The 21,536-nt window shown below is 43.5% G+C and overlaps 1 long non-coding RNA gene across 1 annotated transcript; it reads right to left on the bottom strand.

Moving 5' to 3' along the window:
• Positions 1-7,027: 7,027 nt before the first annotated feature.
• LOC123373810 lies at positions 7,028-9,483 on the bottom strand. Its single transcript, XR_006580863.1, has 3 exons — positions 9,444-9,483; positions 8,666-8,820; positions 7,028-7,128 (listed from the first exon to the last, which is right to left on the bottom strand). It is a non-coding gene; the product is annotated as an uncharacterized LOC123373810 (long non-coding RNA).
• Between the last annotated feature and the right edge of the window lie 12,053 nt (positions 9,484-21,536).

Genomic DNA, 21,536 nt, shown 5'->3' on the forward strand with positions numbered 1-21,536 from the left:
GTAGAAGCGGCATGTCTGGGGCTGGGCTCCGGAGCGTCCGTTTGCCGCTCTGACTTTTTGATACCCTTGTCTTAGGTCCTTCACTTTCACGCGGCACTGCATCGCATCCCGGCTGTATCCTTTCTCTTTCATGGCTTTAGAGACCTTCTCGAAGGTCTTCGCGTTCCGCTTGTTGGAGCGCAGCTCCGAGAGCACAGACTCCTCGCCCCACACAGCGATCAGATCCTGGACTTCCCGGTCACTCCATGCTGGGGACCTCTTTCTATTCTGGGATTGCCCGGACTCCTCTGCTGGAGAGCTCTGCATCGTTGCAGGTGCTGCGGAGCTCGCCCCGATGTGCAACCAGAACGTCAGATTCAAACCGCCCAGACAGGAAAATGAATTCAAATTTTCGCGGGTCATTTCCTGTGTGGCTGGCCAGAGAATCCAAGCTCGGACTGCTGTCCAGAGCGTCAACAGAGTGGTGCACTGTGGGATAGCTCCCGGAGCTGCTAAGTTCGATTAGCATCCACACCTAGCCTAATTCGAGCTAGCCATGTCGAATTTAGCGTTACTCCACCTGCCGGGGTGGAGTACCAAATTCGAACTAAAGAGCCCTCTAGTTCGAATTAAATGGCTTCCTGGTGTGGACGGTTGAGCGGTTAGTTCGAATTAACGCTGATAAATTCGAATTAAAGTCCTAGTGTAGACCAGGCCTAAGAAACTGCACCATCTACTCAGGACACTCCCTACACTAACACCGGAACAAATCAACATACCCTTAGAGCCCCGACCAGGGCTATTCTATCTACTGACCAAAATCCACAAACCTGGAAATCCTGGACGCCCCATCATCTCGGGCATTGGAACTCTCACTGAAGGACTGTCTGGATATGTGGACTCTCTACTCAGACCCTATGCCACCAGCACTCCCAGCTATCTCCGTGACACCACTGATTTCCTGAGGAAACTACAATGCATTGGTGACCTTCCAGAAAACACCATCCTGGCCACCATGGATGTAGAGGCTCTCTACACAAACATCCCACACGCTGATGGAATACAAGCTGTCAGGAACAGTATCCCTGATGATGCCACAGCACAACTGGTTGCTGAGCTCTGTGCCTTTATCCTCACACACAACTATTTCAAATTTGATGACAATATATAGCTCCAGATCAGTGGCACCGCTATGGGCACCCGCATGGCCCCACAATATGCCAATATTTTTATGGCTGACCTGGAACAACGCTTCCTCAGCTCCCGTCCACTCACGCCCCTTCTCTACCTACGCTACATTGATGACATCTTCATCATCTGGACCCATGGGAAAGAGACTGGAAAAATTCCACCACGATTTCAACAGCTTCCACCCCACCATCATCCTCAGCCTGGACCAATCTACACGGGAGGTCCACTTCCTAGACACTACGGTGCAAATAATTGATGGTCACATTAACACCACCCTATACCGAAAACCTACTGACCGCTATGCCTACCTTCATGCCTCCAGCTTCCATTCCGGGCACACCACAAGATCCATTGTCTACAGCCAAGCACTGAGGTACAACCGCATCTGCTCTAACCCCACAGACAGAGACCAACACCTACAAAATCTCCACCAAGCATTCTCAAAACTAAGTACCCGCACGAGGAAATAAGGAAACAGATCAACAGAGCCAGACGTGTACCCAGAAGCCTCCTACTGCAAGACAAACCCAAGAAAGAAACCAACAGGACTCCACTGGCCATCACATACAGTCCCCAGCTAAAACCCCTCCAGCGCATCATCAGGGATCTACAACCCATCTTGGAGAATGATCCCACACTTTCACAGGCCTTGGGTGGCAGGCCAGTCCTCGCCCACAGACAACCTGCCAACCTGAAGCATATTCTCACCAGTAACTGCACACCGCACCATAGTAACTCTAGCTCAGGAACCAATCCATGCAACAAACCTCGATGCCAACTCTGCCCACATATTTACACCAGCGACACCATCACAGGACCTAACCAGATCAGCCACACCATCACCGGTTCATTCACCTGCACGTCCACCAGTGTAATATATGCCATCATATGCCAGCAATGCCCCTCTGCTATGTACATCGGCCAAACTGGACAGTCTCTAAGGAAAAGGATGAATGGACACAAATCAGATATTAGGAATGGTAATATACAAAAACCTGTAGGAGAACACTTCAACCTCCCTGGCCACACAATAGCAGATCTGAAGGTGGCCATCCTGCAGCAAAAAAACTTCAGGACCAGACTTCAAAGAGAAACTGCTGAGCTCCAGTTCATCTGCAAATTTGACACCATCAGCTCAGGATTAAACAAAGACTGTGAATGGCTTGCCAACTACAGAACCAGTTTCTCCTCCCTTGGTTTTCACTCAACTGCTAGAACAGGGCCTCATCCTCCCTGATTGAACTAACCTCGTTATCTCTAGTTTGCTTCTTGCTTGCCTATATAAACCTACCCCTGGAAATTTCCACTACTTGCATCCGAAGAAGTGGGTATTCACCCACGAAAGCTCATGCTGCAAAACGTCTGTTAGTCTATAAGGTGCCAAAGGATTGTTTGCTGCTTCTGCATTATCATTATTTTTATTACTATAATTATATATTTACTTGTATTGTGGTAATACCTAAGATCCCCAGTCATGGGCCAGGACCCTATTGTGCTAGGCACTCTACAAATACAGAACAAAAACATGGTTTTTTACCCCAAAAGCTTACAATCTAAGACTAAGACAAGAAAAGTGGATACAGAGGCACAAACAGTACAAGGAAACAATTTCGGTTTTTAATTTTTTTTCTTTTAGTACTTGAAGAAATACTCTAACTCATGGTAACAAACCTATTTCACAATTTCAAAATAAGGATGAAAACATAATATAAAAATGCCAGGAATTTGTGACCAGGATTGGATTGTTTCACATACCAACTATGCATGAATTTAACTGTCAGTGGCTAATCTCAGAATTTTGTGACTGGGAGAAGAATCAGGCACGTTCATGGTAGCATGAGAGCAGCAGTTGCCCATTTGCCTCTAGGGGCTCATGCCAAGAGTCATAAAGCTGAAGCATGACAAACTATAGACATTTCTGAAGAGTGAGAAAATAGGTAGTCATGAACTAACGCCTGGAAATAAAGGAAAAGTCAGTCAGCAGAGAATGCATTGATAATGTGACACCACATAAAAAGCAGGCTTTATGATTAGCAACACAAAGCAAGAAGTATGGGCTCCAGAATCTGCCAGGATTTTAATTAAGGTTACTAAATAATACACATTTATTTCAGTGATTACAACACTTATTTGTTTGAGTCCCAATCCCTTTGGCTTCACGGCATGACACTGCTGTGGAACAGAGGGGCATTTTTTGGAAGCATCAGTGCTTGAAAGTGATGTGCCAACTTCACGGGACAGTACTGGAGGTATATTTTACCCCATATAGTGGTAATGTTATGCTGCGGCCAAATGGGAATGAACAAAGATGCCATAGATAGGACCTTAAAAAACCAAGGTCAAGTCTGTCTCCAAGGGGACTGAAAACCCAATGGCATATTTCATAAGATTAAGCGTGTTACTATGGTCTTCCAGGCAAAAAATTGCCTCATCTCACTTTTAAGCTATAGGCTGTGCCATTTGCCCTCAGCTCAGTGGTGTTACGCGTTTATTGTAAACTACTTGTGAATTTAAATCGAAGTTTTCAAATGTGGAAGATATGAGGCTAACTTTCCTCATGTTGCTTTTAAAATCCCAAAACGTATGTGTAGTTTGTACAATATTTTAAGATTCTCCAGAATGAAAGATGTTGTATAAATGTCAGATTTCTGATTATTATTATACATATATGTGTCTTATTAGTTAATACTTGGAGGAAAGAGGGGCTGTTTTCCTCCATCATGATCCAAGAATAAGTTCCTCATGTCCAACCATCTGTTGGCACAGTGCTCTGCTAAAAATAGGAATAGTCCTTCCTGATGGACATAAAAGTCACACAAAATGCCTGCACCTTTTCTTTTGTTTTTTTAAAAAAGCCAGATTTTGTGAAAGTCAGTGAATTTTGGGCCCTGTTTTACTTTGGCTGTTTGCGTGTACACAAAATTACTGTGTGTTATGGATTGAATTAAACCTTGTTGAAACTGGTGAGTGTAGCAGTGACCCTCCTTTTGGGATCCCAGTAAGAAACAATTAAGCTTTTTATAGATGTAAGTGGCTGAAACAATAGGAGCCTCCACCTAAAAACACAGGCACATGTGGGCAGAGAGGTTTCACTGGCTATTGTTTGGTTGGAGGTGTGTTTGTCTATGAAAGAAGCAGCAGACGACCAATGAAGCGGAGAGAGAGAGAGGGCAGCAAGGAAGAACCAGACACAGTCACAGAGCATTGGCAGGGACACCCTGAGAAAAAGGTGAGAGAGACAGAGAGTTCTTGGGCTACGTGCTGGCTTGAAAGGGACTTGGAACTGTGAGCAAAGGAAGTGTCTCTTGTTGCTTGAGTCTTCTTGTGTTCAGGGAAACGGGACGTTATGTATATTCTCTGTAACAAACAGGATTGCAGCAAAGAAATACTTGACTCTATCACTAATGTCTCCTCCTAACTGAAACAACCCACACAACCCTGAAAGTTAGCTAACTACTTGGGTCAAAAAAGGGGTAAGAATAGTTTGATTTCATGAATATTTTTGCCTCAAAATATTTGCAAACTGAAAATTCACGCTAACTTTACTTGAAAAGCGATAAAGATATTCAATCAATATCTTTATTGGAATGAATACCTGAAGGGAGACTTCCTGAAAGGTTTCCATGGGGGTTATCACATGGGTTGGATTTAATTTGTGGCATAAATCGGTGCAAACCTCATTGAAGGCAACAGGATTTTCACCTGCTTATTCCTTGGCTTAATTTACCCATCAATGCTTAAGACTTTTAAAGAAGGAATCACATTTCAAAAGCTGAACTTCCTGCAAGTATGTTATCTTAAAATAGTTTAATGTACTAATCCAGACAATCCCTAGACATGTTGGTACCTATCTGGAGCTGGATACAGTGGGCTGTGGGTTTTCTTTTCTTTTTTTTCTTTTCTTTTCTTTGAGGGACAGCCCCAAACACATTTTGTTACCAAGGGATTTGAATCTGTTTGGAGTGGAATTAAGGCACACAAGTTTTGCTTAGCTTTTGGGAACAGCTTATGTGTGCAAATAGCCTGACTAACATTTTGACCGGAGCTGCTTTGCTGAGTTTTTGAAATCTTGTGCTGTGCTTCTATTTTTGCTCTTTCAGCTACAGCATTGGTAGGAACTATATGCATATTATATATAAAAAAAGGCTAGTAAAGAATAGCTTTAGTCTGCATCAACTCATTTTTCTGCTACAAAAACCTACCCCACAAGTTCTAACCCTTCTCATCTGCTGAGATAAAGCTAGGGCACATATGCCCAGGTGTTAAAAATTTCAATTTTTTCAGAGGATCAGTCCAGGTAACCCTAGATTTCACACCTAAACTCTCAGAAGTGGAAAAACTGAGCTAGAAATGTGGCGGGATTCAGGAATATGATGTGTAAAGATACATTCTGCTACCACCAAGTCAGAAACATTGCAAGTATGGTTTCTCTGAGAACCGAGAAAGAAGAGACTGCCATGAAAATAAAAAAGCATGGAAAAAAAAGAACTTCAAAACCCTGCTATTAGAGTTCATTCCAAGTTGTGAATGGTGTTTCAGGTCACTGGTTTTTGTTTTATCTGGAGGAGTTCACCTGTCCTACGGAAAAGGTGCTCAATTGTGCAAAATAGCCACATTTTTAAGCAGATTTGCTCCTGAGCTCTGCTGTTGATAATAGGATAGATAACAGTGATTTGCTCCACTGTTTTGTTCAGGTAGAATCAATAAGACATATCTAACATAACTGTATTTTTGTACTGGGTAATTTAAGGTATACACCAGTGCAGTCAAGTCTTTGATGTCTTGAATCTGAGACAGGTAGAGGGGAATCTAGAAATCTGGAAACTTGAAAAACTGATAATTTCCTGCTGAGCTATCAGAACCTTAATGTTCACTAAATACAGAAAACTTGAACACCACAAAGACACTTCCAGCTATTTCAAGTTGAGAATCCTTCTGGAGAGATCCAGAGATCTACAGCTTGCTGTGTGATCTTAATATACACAGCTCGGTTTAATCACTCACTCTTGCATCATGCTAATTGTAGGATTTTCGGCACTTTTTAGTCCCTACGGACTGTTCTGCTGACAGGAGATTTCTGGAACACTGCACACTCCAGCCACATCCTCCTAACCTAGGGAAAGCAAGTGGCAAAGCTATGGTTATGTACCACGGGGAATGCCCTATGCCAGGAGACCCCAAAGCTATTAGGGGAGTTAAAGGGCTGTTTCTTGTTGCTTGAGAATGGCAAAATAGCTGGACAAAAAGCTGACAATCTGGCCCACTCTTTAAAAATTATTTTGCTTATAAACATATGCTCTGCTTTTCTCTTCTCTCAACTGAATGACGTTTGAAAACAAGATTTTTAATTCTTAAAAGCTGAGTTCTGCTCTCAGATACATGTATGTAGCTCTCATTGATTTCAGTGAGAATTTCCAGGTCTGGTTGACACATACTTGGGGTCTTCTGCATAGTCAATCAATTGGTTCCCTAATCTGCAAAACTGAAGGTCCAGCATGCCACCTTCTTTCTGCCACCTAACCCAAATTTCATTCATGCCAGGGAAGGAGATGACAGGGAATGAGATGATGCTACTTCCACAGAAAACAGGAAAAAGAGGCAAGCAGCCTCCAACGGACAGCAAAAGAAAGCACCGATGAGCCTCAAATGGAGTGGGACAGCAATCTCCAGGAGAGAGCAGCGGAAGACATCATGAAAAGGCAGAGGGAGAAGTGCCCAAATAGGAGTGGGTATGGAAAGTGGTGCATGAAAATAGTTCCATTATTTTTTTCTCCTTACTATGACCCCAACCAAACTCCATTCTTACAGAATGTTACCTTGAGGGAGGAAGAAACCTCGTGATCCCCAGAGTTCGCCGGTTGGGTCCTTTGCATCACTGTATTGTTGTTGCCGAGCTCCTGGAGCTCTTTATAAACCAGCCATGCAGTCTGGGGTTTAACTTGGCAGTACTCGAGATTCCTGGTGAAATCAACTGAACAGTTACCACAGCGTCCATCCACCCGTCAGGAAAAAGTCCCCACATGCCAAAAATCACGGCTATATAGTTGAAAAACAAGAAAATCATGGACTCCATGCCACCCATGACTGATGAGACAAAAATGCAGCTTTAGCTATGACTCTCCACAATTAAACTTTCCAAGGTCTGGCTGCTGCCTGAAAAACCTCAGCCCACTCTTCTTTTCCACTGGATTTGGAATGGATTTAATCATTTAAGGGTGATATTCCTTTGATACAGTCCATTGTTAAATAAAACTTTAAACAGACACACTAGGGATTCTGGGAAGAGGCAATTAAGTTGATGATGTGATAATTTTTGTTTGTGACTTACCCTAAGGGACTGTTAGAAACCTGCATCGTACAGTACATTATAAACTGCAAAAAGAGAACAATAGCATTCTCAATTTGCTCTGTTGTTTTCCTACTTGGATTAGACAGTGGTTTTGTACTTGTTATCTAAAAACAGTTAGATAGAGAGTCTAAACAATGAAGAGCTTGGATTTTTCCAATCAGTCCTAGGAAAGAAACCTGAACATATGCGAATACTATTGCCATCCAGTCATTTTGTAGCATGTAGGTCAGTTTTACGTATTGTACGGTAAATATTCAACACGAAATTCCAATAACACTCTGCATATTCAGAAACACTTTGCATAGTCATAAACATATTGATTCAGATTTACTCCAGCATGAGCAAAATGTCCTGTTAGCAGAACGTCTAACATGAAACCAAGTTGTAGTGGCATAAAGCAACTATACTCCACCTTATACCAGTGAACTCTGAGTACAGCACTGAGTGGGACGGAGTAGTCAGGGGCTGTATAGATGTGATAACTCCCCATAGAAGACTTCTTAGAGGGTGGGGAGCGTGAAAGGGAGGAATTCTGTCCCTGGATAGTTGACTTAGTTGGTGCAGGGAGGTGTAGTGCATGTTCCCTTTGCAAACTTTACAAAATATTGCTATGTGATGAGGTGTCCACCCCACATTCACCCAGAAAGAGTTAATGGAGGCCAGACTGGGCCAATTAACCTGTTAGGCTGAGGGCTGAAAGCATTTATTAAAAGAAGCTCACCGGCTACTGGGGAAGTGGCACCAGTGGGGCAGTGCATAGGAAGACTGTTTGAGCCTGTTTGGGAGAAAAGATTCCCCATCCCACCTAACCTCCACCCCGGAGGGCTGAGTCATGAAGAGGCTGCAGCAGCTTCTGGAGCGAGAGTGGGGCTGCAGATAAAGAGAGCATTGGCCTGACCTAGCTACCCTCCAGAATGGCCAGGAGGCTGTGCCATCCAGCTGTGAGTAGAGCAACCCATCACAGGCTAATATATATAATATATATATCATATGCCTCTCTGGAAATGTCTACGCTTCAATCAGAGGTGTGACTGAACCACATGTAGACATATCTGAGCTAGCTTTGATCTAGCTAGTTTGAATAACAATAACACTGAAGCTATGGCAGCTCAAGTAGGACCAGAAGCTAGCAGCTCAAGTACATACCTAAGATTCCAGGTAGGCTTGAATATGTATACATGCAGACATATAAGCATCATGGGCTTTTAAAAGCATCTTATCTGAGCTCTACTGCAGATCCATAGCATATTCTGCATTTGTTCTCTGTCCAGCACTTCCACTGATAGCCATGGGAGTTCAACCTATGGAATAAGTATAAAATCTGCAATTGAGGAGCCCAATCTTGCTCTCATTGATTTTCATAGGAACAGGATTACATAAGAACATAAAAACAGTCATATTGAGTCAGAACAAAGGTCCATCTAGCCCAGTGTCCTGTCTTCTGACAGTGGCAAATGACAGATGGCTTTGGCCTGAAATCTGCACTGCAGATCAGAGACAAAAATTCTTAAAGAGACTTGCTTAAAATCATATTTTGTATGCATTGTCCTTTATAGATATCCAAAGTACTACATGCAATGAGCTACTAATTAATTTAGTTATGGTGTAGAGAGATCACTAGCTAGATTGGTATTAGGATCAGTATCAATGAAAGTTGGGGGGGAAAGTGTATTTTCATTTTCAGAAATGTTCAGCACAAAACATATTTTTAAAATCACAAGTGAGAGCTCTGTGATCCCAGTGCAAACAGATGGGAACTTGGAGATATCCCACACAGCTTAATTCATGAGAAAAATCTATAGGAGAATATAAAAGGGGGTCAAGAGGAGTCATTTTTCTGTTTTTTGAAGGCAGTTTGGGTGGGTGTCTGGATGAATGAACAAGCTCTGAGAACATGTAAGAAAGTCTTTTTCTTTCATTCCACCTGATCCACATGCATTTGCTCTTCCGCTCACAAGAACTGAAAAAAAGAAAAGGAATAAAAATAGGCCTTTAGTTACTTGTCACTTTGAAATTTTCCACTACTTTAATTAAGCTCCAGAGCCTGGCAAAAGTTGTCAAGCTTTCCTTTTCAAAATAAAGGTGGGCTTAGTTTTCAAGGCAGTTTTCCCTGGTTCTTAGTATAGCTCCAAAATAAAGCAGTGTTAATTACAAAGTAATCTTGGGCCCGATCCCGAGCCCACTGAAGTCAATGGAAAGACGTTCATTGTCTTCAGTGGGCTTTGGATCCAGGCCCATAATTCTAAATTTAGGATCAGTTATAATTGTCCCTTTCTCTCCATTAATCTATACCATTAATATTGTTTTGGAATTAACAAAACAAGCAGTGCTGTGCTCCCCACAGGTGTATTCCTGTGTAATCCAGGAGAAATACCAGTTTACCTCATTTTAAACAAGTCTACATATTTGTATTGGATGGGGGAGGAGGAGAGGAACAGAGGATAAATTGAAATAGACTAGAATATGATAAGGGAAGTGACAGATGAAAAGAAAAGGACATAGGCTAAAACAAAATGTAGGATTAAAGATAAATGAAATAATGGGAGAAAGAAAAAGACAAGAGATCAAGAGTCTGATCTTATTTACACTGGTGAAATTGTATTGAAATCAGTGGAGTTATTCTAGATTAAGGCTTTGACCCCATGGAGACGCTAAGTGTATGGTGAGCTGGGTATAAATCTGCACCACACTAGCTTGCTGCTCACTAAGTGACCAGTCAAATGGGAAAGAAGGCTTCAGTGTGTCAAGAAGATGTTATTAATCTGCAATGTGCTATGACAATATGTACTGATCATAATGGCATAACTACACTTTCTTGAACATTGAAAGAAGAAGAATTTTGATGCATTTAAAATGAGTTTAAAGGATTCACTAAAAATCCCACACTATTAATTAAACAGAAAAACAGAGACTAGCAAAAAGTAATATATGGAAGAAATTGCATTAGGGCATCTGGTGAAAGAATAAATTGTTGGAGCACAGATTAAGTGATTCAGTATGTCAAAAGACCTCTAAAGTGGAATGGATTCAGTGTAAATTGCAACATTTGTTCATGTGTTTAAATTTGAATGGTATTTGCAATGAGTTTTCTTTTTGAGCACAGACATTTCTTTAGGATATTGGTGCATGAAATGAAAGAAAGGGGAATCAGACAGCAATTGATATAAAATAGAAGTTATGAAGAATGGAAGAGTGATAAAGAAAGCAAAAGAAATAAGGGGAAAAGCCATGACTAGCACAATTACAATAAGAAGGTTTTGGATTTTTTATTTTTTTTTTACAAATATCAGGAACAAACAACTCTCTAACAATGGTATAGCTCTGTTACTAGATGGATATGGTAAAATTCTTAATAATAATGCAGAAAAGGCAGAAGTGTCAATAAATACTTGTGTTCTATATTTGGAAAGAAGCAGGAAGATGTACAAATATCATATGTGGATGATTAACTATATTCCAATCCATTAGTGACTAAGGAGGACGTTAAACAGCATCTACTAGGGCTAAACATTTTTAAATCAGTGGGCCTGAATAACTTGTACCCAGGAATCCTAAAAGAGTTGGCTGAGGAGATCTCTGGCCTCCTGATGTTATTTTTAATAAATCTTGGAATACTGGGGAAATTCCAGAAAGCTGGAAATATCCTAATATTGTGCCATTATTCAAAACAGACGAGCTGGAGGCTCTAGGTAACTGTAGGTCAGTTAGCCTGACATCAATACCAAGCAAAATAATGGAAAAACTGATATAGGATTCAATTAATAAAGAATTAAAGGATGAGAATATAATTGATGCCAGTCAACATGGATTTCTGAAAAATACATCTTGTCAAACAAACCTGATTTCATTTTCTCCTGTGATTTCAAGTTTGGTTGATAAAGGTAAGTGCATAGATGTAAAATACATATAAGTCTGACTTAGTACTACACAACATTCTGATTAAAAAGATTTGCCCTATCCTTGTTATGTCATGTGGAGAACTATTTCGTATGATTAAACGTGCCTCAGTTTACTTACTTGATATTATTCTGGCTGACTGCATGGAGATACATCAAAGAAGACTGTTAGGAAAGAGCAAGCAGGAAATGAAATAATGATCGAGGTAAGATATCGCCAGGGACAATACCAAGGGTCCTTAAGAGAAACAATTGGTAAGCTAGTCGGGAACTCCCTACCTGCCTGGTGCCAGGAGGCCTATATTTCCAAGGCCAGGGACTAAACTCAAAAGAACACTAAGCTGTAAAAAGCCAGGCCTAGAGGGAAAGAAGAGTAAATGGACAGCAGCTTCTTGAGGAGAGACACTGATATGAGCAGAGCCTGTGGCAGGGCCGTGGAACTAAGGCAGGGGCTCTGCAGCTTTGAGAGAGACTATGAGCAGCAGCAAGCCCCAGGCATGCAGGCCTCTTTGTGATTTAACCTTTCCCCCGAACTGTGGTATACTTTTGGGGGAATGAAGGATATGTCTGTTTGGAAGGAGCTGTTCTGAGTCACTTTAATCAATTAACGGTCACAGGCACCGAGAGTAGAATGGCCTGCAGGTCTCAGTTACATTTGGGCCGCTTGTGGTAATACGGTGTGAGAGAGGGAGGTTGCCACATAGGGTCAGTCAGAGTGTGGTAGAGCTGCAGGGCTCCACATGGACAGAGGTGAAAGTAGCAAAACTTGTCACCTGAGGAGTGCGCTCATGCACAACTGCCAGGGGGTATAAGGCACCGGGCGCTGCAGCCATGGCAGGACAATGGGAATAGGGTGTGTTGTAGCCATAGGCGTAGTTTGACCGCAATACGGAGGGCGGGCGGGGGGGACGGGCACATGCACGCACACATGTGCACAGACACTGAAGCCAGTTCCTTGGCTCACTGGCTCTCTCCCCCTGTCTGGAGTGATACCTGGGCTACAGGAGAACCCCAGCAGCTGCTGTGGGGGCGGGGGCACTGCGGCATCAGCTGCTGCAGCGATATCACTGCTCTGGTGCTGCTGCCTCCCTGCTGGGGCTGCGGCTGCTGCCGCCGAGGGAATGACACATGCCGGGCTCCTGCTTCCCCCGCCCATTCCCAGATCCCCTTCTCTTCTTCCTCGTCCCCTCCCCACTGTCTCCTGCCCCCATCCCTTTCTCCTTCCCCCCCGCCCCACCCGCCCCTTGCAGGCACGCACCGTTGTGCAGGAACCCAGTGGGCACTAAGACCCAGGAGGCGGCGTCCAGCTGCTGAGGCAGCGCCCCAGGGCGCAGGAGAACAGCTGCTCCGTCCCGCCCCCTCCACTCCCCGCAAGTCGAAATGTGCTGGGCGGGGGAGTGGGTGCAGCGTGGGAAGCAAAGACCCCCCCCCCTTCCACCCCCCAGGTGGACTGAGCCGAGCAAGGCCTGCAGCAGGGCAGCTCGGTGCGCCCAGAAATCAGGCGAGGGCGAGTCGCATATGACCCCGCGTAACCCCCCCCCATATCTCGCCTCTGTTTGGGAAGGCAGCGCCCCCCCCCCCACGCGCGCATCCCCAACTATGCCCACGGTTGTAGCCTGGTGATCCGGTTTCAAGTGGGGTGAAGAACCACAGCGTTCCTTTCGGGAAAGCCTGCAGGCAGAAGCAGCCTGTGTCTTGGAAGGAGTGTCCATGGGAGACAGTGGGGAAGGGAGCAGCCTGACAGATCTCAAAACTAGCCGTCCGTGCGGAATCATCACTGAATGGGGAGGTTTCTAGTAGGATTCCGCAGGGACTGGTGGAGGCCTGATGCGATTCAGTATTTTTATCCATGAAGTAAATGCAAAATCACCACTGATAAAATTTGTGGATGACAAAGATTGGTGGAGTGATGAGGACAGGGCCATCATACAGAGTGATCTGGATTGCTTGGTGGGCTGGGCCCATTCAAATGAAATTTTAATACAGTCAAACAAAAGGACATACGTCTAAAAAAGAAAAAAACGCAACAAGAGGAAGCCCATAGCTACAGAATGGGGGAACTGTATCCTGAAAAATCAGTGATTCTGAAAAGGATTTAGGGGTCATAGTGGACAATTAACTCAACACGTTCTCCCAATGTGATGCTGCGGCTAAAAGGGCCATTGCACTCCTTGGATATATCAACCAAAAAGTAGCGCGTAGAAGTAGGGAGGTGACTTTACTTCTGTATATGGCATTGGTGACACTGATACTAAAATACTGTGTACAATTCCACGGGTGGAGGAATAGCTGGTGCATCTGCACAGGGGTACACACAATTTAGAGGGCAAGAAAGTACTGTTGCCAGAATAGTACATAGCATCCCCCCAGCACCTGAAATCCAGGCCAAAGTGGTGTTCAGGCATTTGATACATAGGGTTGCAACACCACTGAAATTTGACCCAGCTTCTCCCTCTGTAGTGCCAGATGGAAGGGCAGCTGGGCCAAATTTCAGTGGTATTGCGATCTGTGCACTCCAGGCTGCAGTGGCAACTCCTTCCCAGGGACACAGAGGGGGAGCAGGGCTGAATGTGAAGTTCAGAGAAGGGGCTAGATTTTGGAGTTTCTATCCTGTGTGTGACAGAACAGTTGAATGGGCATGTTTGATGTGTATAAATAAGTGTTACACACATTTAAATTTAAGGGAGGGGGCCCACAATAAAAACCTGCACTGGGGCCCTTCCTTTTGTGCCTCCACCACTGGACAGTTCTGCTGTCCACATTTTTTAAAAGAACATTGAAAAATTGGAGAGGGTGCAGAAAAGAGCCATAAAAATTAGTTGAGGGCTGGAGAAAAATGCCTTATAGTAAGAGACTTAGCAAAAACAGTAATTGATGACAGTGCACAATTATCCTCGTGGGGAGAAAATACCAGGTATTAAAGGGCTCTTTAACTTAGCAGAGAAAGGCATCACCAGAAGTAATGGCTGGAAGTTAAAGCCAGACAAATTCAAAGTAGAAATAAGGCACATATTTTTAGCAGCAAGGGTGATTAACCATTAGAACAAATTACCAAGAGAAGTGGAGGATTCACCATCTCTCGATGTCATCAAATCAAGGCTGGCTGCCTTTTTAGAAGATAAACCGACACAAGTTATTGGACTCAGTATATGGGTAACTGGGTAGAGTTCTATGACCTATGTGTTATACAGGATAGACCAGATGAACTAATGGTCACTTCTGGCCTTAAAAATCTATGCATTTTTCATCGCATCTCACAGCCTATTGCACAACTTGGCTGCATTAAGGTGTTTGTGACATTTGTAGTTCCCAAAAACTCAAAACAAAACTCATCCTATAGTGGTCATCTTTTGCCTGGCTCAGAACAATGTCATTGATTTTCATTGTTTCCACCTGAATTCCAAACATTTCCAGAACCATTGCAAGCCTTAGTGTACCAGGAGTGAAACCCTGGCCTGAGTGAAGTCAATGGCAAAACTCCCACTGATTTCAACAGGGCCAGGATTTCATCACAGATTTGCAACAACAACAACAAACAAAACAAAACCAGAAACCAGACAAATTTTGCAGTTTGCCTTCAAGGAAAAAGACTGTGTATTACTAGATACAGGCTTAAGCAATGATTTGATGCAGCTCAGGATTTCCTCAGAATCTGAGGGTGTTCAGTCTGGTGTTTAAGACAGGCTCAGCTCTATTACAGATGTAATATTTTTTGGGATTTGATGCAAAATATTTAGATTGCTTCCTTAAAATTTTTACAAAATAAGGTCTGAATCATACTGCATTGTACCTCATACTGCACAACTCATTCCACAGCCCAACGGATTTTGTGTATATGGATCACAGCACAGATGCTCTCATCTCTTTACTTGTTTAGGATCGTTTGATGTTTGCCAGTTCTGTTGCTTTGATAATGGTTTGCAAACTTTTAGATCTCGTCTTTGTTGCTCCTTTGTTTGTGGATTCAGGGAGAGGCAAGGCTCTATAAACCTTTGATCAGCATGCTGCTACTTTACCAGAAAAAATAAATCATGCTGTCAACAGGAAGATATGAAAAGGGGGGGTTGTAAGGATGAGGCTAACTGGTTGGTTACAAGAAACAAGATAGGGGAATCTCTTTTCCTCAGAAAATAAATGTGTTGGTAAGAATGATTGTGTTTCATATAATATACTGTGAGTAAAACTTTGTATCAGGCTAAATCACAACAGTACATTTTGCTGGTCTCACAACAGATCAGAAGCAAGCATGAAGGATGTAAAGTTATATGACATAGTAATAAAAAAATGATATGACTACTGCCGTTGTAAACGTGAGAGGTACTGCTAGTAGCAATCCTAAATCTTTGAATATCCATTTCAATACATATCATCTGTTTTTTTACATGTCTAATTAGGTGCATTGAATTATCCTGGATGTTAAGGGTGAGGGTCCACTAAGAGAAACAGAGGGGATTTATACTTGTGGGCTTCTCTATTACAATGGAGCAGGATTTTACACAAAATTATGAACCTCTGTGTGGTACATACTTAGGAGTATGGAAGTTATGTACTTCACTGTTCTAACTGAGGGGCAACAGACCACCTGACCTTGATTCGCTTCCTTCAGCTCTGCTAGCTACAGACTCCCTGGTACAAATATTAGAAATACATATAGCCAAATTAGAGCAGTGCTATACAGAGATGTACAGTCATGCAAATTATAGATTATTTATCTATCTATAGAATTTAGATGGCAAGGAATGTGCCATTATTATTATAGGGCTTGATCCAAACTTGCCTGTGTGATATAAATTAAGGTGTAAGGCCCTTCTGCATGTACAATAGTTAAGTCTTGTGAAAATGACCCTGTACTGTTTCTGTAAGTACTTTATATTCTTAAACTCAGAGGACCTTTCCACAAACTCATGGGAGGGGCAGTAAAAGGCACAGAGTTTGGATGCTGTGCATGCAGATATCAGAGAAAGTTGAAGAATGATTGTTCTCGGTTGTTCAAATGTGGTGTAGGGCCTGTGCAAACTATAATTTGAAAGTAATTGGGGTAATTGCCGTAACTACAAAAATTAAAAAGCACAGGCTTCATTTTTCTTTCATAAAGCTGTACCAATAATGGCACCATCCATCATTTTTCTGTGAAAACAGTAACAAGTGCTAATGGAAATTCAGCACTGTGTGCACTGCTATTGCACAATGAGCAAAAGTTGAAAAACAACTGTCAAATCTTATTGTTACAGAAAAACAACTTCTGGTATTACCTGAATAATAATAAGAAACTGAAGAGTAGGCTAACTCATTTGTCTCTTTTCAGTGAGGGTTGCTGTAATTAACATAGTTTCTCTCTCACACACACACCCTTTTTGTATCAGGCCCCTCAGGCTATATCTACACTATGAGCTACTGGTACGATTCCCCTGCTCCTGTACACATACTCACACTAGCTCTCATCAAATTTGTGTAAGTCTAAATAGCAGGATGATGTTAAGGGTTCCCAGTGCAGAGCCTGAAGTGGTTCACAAGCCACTCAACCCCGCTGAGCTCATTGTCCAACAGGATGCCAATGAGGGCCAGAGCGCAGTGACAACAGGGACAGCATGAGATGCTTCGGCATTACTGGAGGACAAAAAGTATGTGATTCTGCACTCCTCCCCAGCAGAGCCCCCCTGCCAAACCTAAGGAGGACTGAGAGTTGTGTCAGGAACCAAAACCCAAGGCTGGTAAGTTACAATGGACCCCCACCCTCCCTGCCAATGTCCTCTCTTGCTCGGATGCTGCATTCCTGATTTTAAGCCCAGCTCCCGCTCAGCTTCAATCCTTTAAATGGTCCCCAAGCAAGATATGGCTATAAATCAACAATTTTATTGATTTCTGATGAACTACTATGATGCATTTGGCAGAAGCTATAAAACATTATTAAGGAACAATCACTGTGCCCTGGTGTCTGTGCATTTCTCAATCAGCATGTAGGCTGTGATGGTCCCAGGGCTGCATGGACCAGAGGAAGGGAGAGTGCAGGTTTAGAAAGGTCCTGGTTTGGGATGGGACAGTTGTGGAAAACTTATAGTTAACTTCAGCTGTCTTTTGTCCCTTGTTTCAGTGCTTCACGCCCCCCCCCAATCTTACCATCCCCTTACAAACAGATTACGTAGCTTCCATCTCCCTTTGCACACTCCATATGCTAGCTGAGAATACAGTCAATTTCCAGTCGAATTGCCTCCCATGCCTGTAAGCACATTTTAATACATTTCTGGTGTAGCAGAAACTCCAGCTTGGTCCACCTTCATAGCTGACCAAACCCCAACATTCAACAATATGTAGAGGGGTAACCATTAGCAGAAACCTCTCTCTGGCATAGATTCCTGGATCTCCTCCACATGACTGGAAAGTCACTTCTTCTTTCCATTCTGTTTTTTTGAAAACTGCTATGTTCTCCAAAAGTTGACAAGGCTTTAAAGAAGACATTGCAATATGGTAACATAGCCCCTGGAAGAAACTGCCACTGCATCCTAGCCCTAGACGCTATGAACATTTTACATTTTTAAAAACATTAGTACATTTTTCTTACCATTATTAGCTTCTGCTCCTTCCTCATGGGCCACAACAGTTGTCTGAACCAAGGATAGTCTAGCAGTTGCATTCCTGGAATGATGAAAAGTATCAAAATTGTGGCCTTCTACGGCAAAATCATGTTATGTGGGGGGATTTATCAGCTTCTTCAACAGGGAAAAATTAATGCTACCCTTCTCTTTCAATGGGCTGGACATTTGACTCTTGAGATGGAAACTATTCGCCAGGAGAAATACCCCAGAGACAGCAGACAGAGGAGGGCTGTGGAGAAACTGCTCATTGGCATGGACAGGAGAAACCAGGAACAGTTTTAATTCCTAAGGGCATGGGAGCATAGGACTCTTCAGCAGAAAGAGACACTGCTGAAGTGGTTCATGAAGCAGGAGGCACACCATAGGGAACAGGAGCATTCCCGAATGGAGAGGCTGATAGAACTGGTAGCTGAACAATTCTGGGGTCTGCCTGCTGCTGTGGCCGCTGCACCTCTCCATGAACTGCCACCTCTCCCTCCAGCTGCTGCCCAGGGTGCTGCTAAGGTGGAGGACCCAACCACCCCAAGTGACCTGGAAGAGTCTGCAGGACCATACCCTACACCAGCATCTGAAACTCCTTGCAGGGAGACTCCCCTGAGCATCCAGGAGGGGAATGATGAGTCTGCAGAAGTACCTGAAGCCTACCAAGTGCCTGCTCCCCAAACGCCAAACCCCCATACAAGACTCTCCCATTTGTCCCCATGAACAATTTTCCCCCATCATTTGCTCTTTGTCAGGGGAGGACAAGGTGATGGGTGCAGAGACATTTACATTGGGCTGTTGTTCACAGATTCAGTCTCATGCATTGTGGATCTACATTTGTTTTTAAACATATTTCAATTGCATGTTCCATATAATACTGCTAATAAATATTAGACTTCCTTTGACTTATGTGTGAACCCTCCTTTCTACATATAATGAATATAAGGTGTTTTCAGATTCAGGATTGGGCCCCACAATTCACAGCACCAGAATCGGTATGGTGTAACTGTCTGGCGCCATCATGATGCTACTACTTTTCCGTCTGTCCCACAGCCACAAGCCCTGCCCTCCCAGGTTAAAAAAATCTGCAGTCCCAAGGACATACTGGTGGGATGGGTAAAGTGCAGTTAGTGATACGTGCTAACAGAAATCACTGCTGTTCTAAATGCAGCAGAACCCACAACATAGAAAATGGGTAGAGAAATGTCTTTATGGTTTGGTTGACATGCAGAAATACGACACACATTTCAAGTAACAGTACAGGCAAAGACAGCATCTGCCACTGCCCAATGATTAAACAGCCTCTCCTTCCCCTTCCCAAACCTTGACCAGTTCCAACCACATTATAGCTCGGCCGCGCCCCCCAAAGCACAGAGCCAACCCAGAGGTATTAAACCAGTGGAGGTGCCATATTATAATTGTCTGTTTTGTCTAAATTGTCACAGGAACAAACATCTAATGACCTTTGGCTGGGGGCAGGGGGGAGGGAGGGAGTCTTCATAAAGCTCCATAGCCCCACAAGTATGTGTCAATGTTCCCTCATTTGCATTTCAAGATGTCATCTTCTGCCTCCCTGTTGTGCCAAGATGTGTGCACATATGGCATCCTTCATTCTCCTTGCCTGTTGGGCTGGGACAGTGTACATGTGATCTGGCTGCCTCTACAGAGTTTGCAGACTTGTCCTGTTCCCACTCGGGACAGAAGGACTCCCCTTTACTCTCACAAACGTTTTGAAGTGTGCCGCAAATGATGATTATATGAATAGTGTTGGTCTCACTGGCATCCAACAAGATTTCAGCCTACCCAGTTTGCATTCCACAACCATCGTGCAGCTGCTGAGTTTGTAACTGAACTTTCCCTTTTCCCAAGGTCATTAATGTTCAGGTATGTTTTCATGGACCAAGTTAGGAAAGGGTATGAGGTATCCCCCAAAATAACAGTTGGCACAGACACACCATCCAGAACCATATAGTTTCTGGGGAATAAAGTCCCTTTTTGCACTTTTTGCCCTGTCATCATGAACCTTTCCAGTGTTTCCAACATTTAAATCTGCCTCTGTGGCCCACTAAGCATTGCAGAACAAGTGAAAAGTGACCTTTTCAGTTCGCCTACTCGCTCCTTTTAGTGGGCAAAGTACTGGAATATGAGTGCCATCAATGGCTTCTGGACACTTTGGAAACCCCATCCTCTGAAATCCAGCTATTATTTCTGGAACTTTTCTTATGTCAACAACCCATGGGTAGATCACAATGTTAATTGCCTCACAAACCTGCACAATTCCAGTGGTGGACTTTCCAACCACAAAGAGGTTTGCAATGGACCTATAGCTGTCTGGGGTTGCCAGCTGCCACCGAGCAGTAACCACATGCTTCTGCACCAGTATGGCTTCCCCGAATTAAGTTCAGGTGCTGTGGTTTGGTGCAAACTCCACCCACAGCTCCATGAAGGTTTGTTTCCGCATTCAAAAGTTCTGAAGCCACTGCTGGTCATTCAGGTTTCCAAAATGATGTGATCCCACCAAACTGTGCTTGTTCTCCTGCACCAGAAGCAATGGTCCACCCACAGGCATACCGTGGCAATACCAGCATTCACTCTATCTGTACCATGGTAACTGAATGAACTGTCATTCAGCCATCTTTGATGTGTCAGAAAATTCTGCCCAAATTCTGCTAGCATCTCACAAATCACCTGCTCCACTGTCCCCCAATAAGCAGCCGCAGCAGAACCACATCATCATCCCATTGCTCCATGTCAACCATCCAGTTTGGTGGGAGGGACATGAAAAGGAACTGCCATCAGAAAATGTGTGAAGGCGGGGAGAGTGCCAATGACATATAGCAACGCTGTTCCTAGAGCATCTCCCTGTGATGCACAGAACCCTGGGATACCACCACCGAAATGGTAGTGCTAATGTCACATAACTGTGGCAGTGTATATATGGGTATCATGTGTACACAGTGTTATACCCATGTTCAGCACAGCATACGTGGACCCTCGGTGCGGGCATAGGGAATGTATGTGAGCATATGTGCAACAGTGTAGCCTGGGAGAAACCCCATGTGGGGACACTGCACATCACAGGAGTTATTAGTTAGCCTAAGATCTAAAGAGCCATGGAGAACTGCAGGGACTCACTCTGCCCAGAAGGCTGAATAAAGAATGGAACTACACAGTGGCCTGCCTCGTCTCTAACATGAGAGCAAAGCTATAGTGTCCACATTATTCAGGGTCACCTTTTGACCCTTTTCTTTCAGCAACCACACCATGAATGGAAAGAACAGAAACCTGACAGGGCACAACGTTAGGGCGCAATCCTGCCTTCCTTTCTCACATGAATGCAGATATTGCAGGATTAATCCTTTTATGACTACCCACAATGCAATTTTCAACATCTCAGTAAAAGCCACCTTGCCCACTAATTCATAGACAGAATTATTTATTTGACCAGTGAGTAAAATTTCATTAGCTTTTCCATCATCCAGGTAAACAGTGTGAGAGTAGAATTTGAACAGGAGCTTATCAATTTTCATGGCAATTTTGCCAGAC

This window comes from Mauremys mutica, chromosome 7 (genome assembly GCF_020497125.1).
Source record: "Mauremys mutica isolate MM-2020 ecotype Southern chromosome 7, ASM2049712v1, whole genome shotgun sequence".
NCBI lineage: Eukaryota > Metazoa > Chordata > Testudines > Geoemydidae > Mauremys > Mauremys mutica.